Source organism: Rhinopithecus bieti, unplaced genomic scaffold (genome assembly GCF_001698545.2).
Source record: "Rhinopithecus bieti isolate Rb0 unplaced genomic scaffold, ASM169854v2 scaffold_53432, whole genome shotgun sequence".
NCBI lineage: Eukaryota > Metazoa > Chordata > Mammalia > Primates > Cercopithecidae > Rhinopithecus > Rhinopithecus bieti.
This window is the reverse complement of record NW_016820698.1, coordinates 461,802-463,727: the sequence shown is the minus strand read 5'-3', so window position 1 is coordinate 463,727 and position 1,926 is coordinate 461,802. Positions and strand designations below refer to the sequence as shown.

At 41.0% G+C, this 1,926-nt stretch overlaps 1 pseudogene; it reads left to right on the top strand.

The window, feature by feature from the left end:
- The window catches only part of LOC108520488 (60S ribosomal protein L31-like), a 9,734-nt pseudogene extending 8,484 nt beyond the window's left edge, over positions 1-1,250 (top strand).
- The last annotated feature ends 676 nt before the right edge of the window (positions 1,251-1,926 follow it).

The window sequence follows — 1,926 nt, the reverse complement described above, 5'->3', positions numbered from 1 at the left end:
AAAAAAAAAAAAATTAACGTTGAAACTTCTGAAATCATTAGAGTTTTAGAATTCCTGGTTCGATAGAATTCATAAATTTCAAATAATTGATCAAATACAAAGTCTGCTCTTTTTCCTAATTGCATTTTTTCATGGAAACATCAGAAACCATTTTAAAGTTTGTTGCTTTATTTATAGTCCTTGTGGTTATCACCCAGCTTTTAATATGCCTTTCCATTCTTTACAGTCTCTCCAGTTCTTGTTAGATACATGTAAAGTTCTAGTCATTGGAGCTGGCGGCTTAGGATGTGAGCTCCTGAAAAATCTGGTAATATATATATATGTATATATAAATACACACACACATACATATTGAAATCTTATTTATTTACATCTTGTTCCCAAAAGGACCATGGATGGAATGGCCCTGCTAGAGATTTCATGATCTAAATTGCTATTGCGAAACTTAACAACCAAGTCCTATTAAGTATTCACTTGCAATAATAAAATTCTCTCTCCTCTACAAAAGATGCACTGAGTAAGCCAGGCATGGTGGCTCACGCCTGTAATCCCACACTTTGGGAGGCCAAGGCGGGTGGATCACCTTGGCCTTGAGAGGAGTCCGAGTGAAGAGTTTGAGACCAGCCTGGTCAACATGGTGAAACCCAGTCTCTATTAAAAACACAACAATGAGCAGGGTGTGGTGGCACATACCTATAATCCCAGCTACTCAGGAGACTGAGGCAGGAAGATCGCTTGATCCTGGGAGGTGGAGGTTGCAGTGAGCTGAGATCGCACCACTGCACTCTAGCCTGGGCAACAGAGCGACAGAGCGAGACTTCGTCTCAAAAAAGAAAAAAAAAAACAACTTCCTTTTCAACTTAGACCTGGCAAAATGGCTCCCGCAAAGAAGGCGGCAAGAAGAAAAAGGGCCGTTCTGCCATCAACGAGTTGGTGACCGGAGAATACACCATCAGCACTCAGAAGCACATCCACGGAGTGGGCTTCAAGAAGCATGCCCGTTGGGCACTCAGAGAGATTCAGAAATTTGCCATGAAGGAGATGGGAACTCCAGATATACACATTGATACCAGGCTCAACAAAGCTGTCTGGGCCAAAGAATAAGGAATGTCCTATACAGAATCCGTGTGCGGTTGTCCAGAAAATGTAATGTGGATGAAGATTCACTAAATAAGCTCTATATTTTGGTTACCCATGTACCTGTTACCACTTCCAAAAATCTGCAGACAGTCAATGTGGACGAGAACTAATCACTGATCATCAAATACATCAAATAAAGTTATAAAATAGCAAAAAAAAAAAAAAAAAAAACACTGAGTAGTGGGAATTAGCAATGATTGATATGTTTACATCTTTGTCACAGTTAATGAGCACATTTTATATCAAAACACAGCTTTCTAAATTTGTGTTTATGTCTCTCCTACTCCAAGTACCTTGGCAGATTTAATTTGGGCTGAGATTGAACTCCCCTCAATTGGAATCTGTGGTTAGTGACCACAGTCAAATTCCTAAAGAAATGGAGTTTCCCAGTAGAAGCATCTGTCTAAATTATTCTCTCCCCCGTGACCATTGTCGAGACTAGGTTTAGACAAACTAAACGTGGCTTCAAATCAACTCCAACTCCAGAGACAAGAAACATTGGATCTTTGGCCAACATACCCCGGAATATCCTGGATAGGAATGCTGTCAGCTTCATGCTTGTTTCATTATGGTGGCAAAATTGTCACCACAGCTTCAGATATCACATCTAGGTTAAGTTTCCTACTTTATTTATTTATTTTTGAGACAGGGTCTTATTCTGTCACATAGGCTGGAGTGCACTGGTCAATCATGGCTCTTCGTATCCTTGACCTCCCAGGCTCTGGTGATCCTCCCACCTCAGCCTCCTGAGTAGCTGGGACTACAGGCATGCACCATCACACCTGG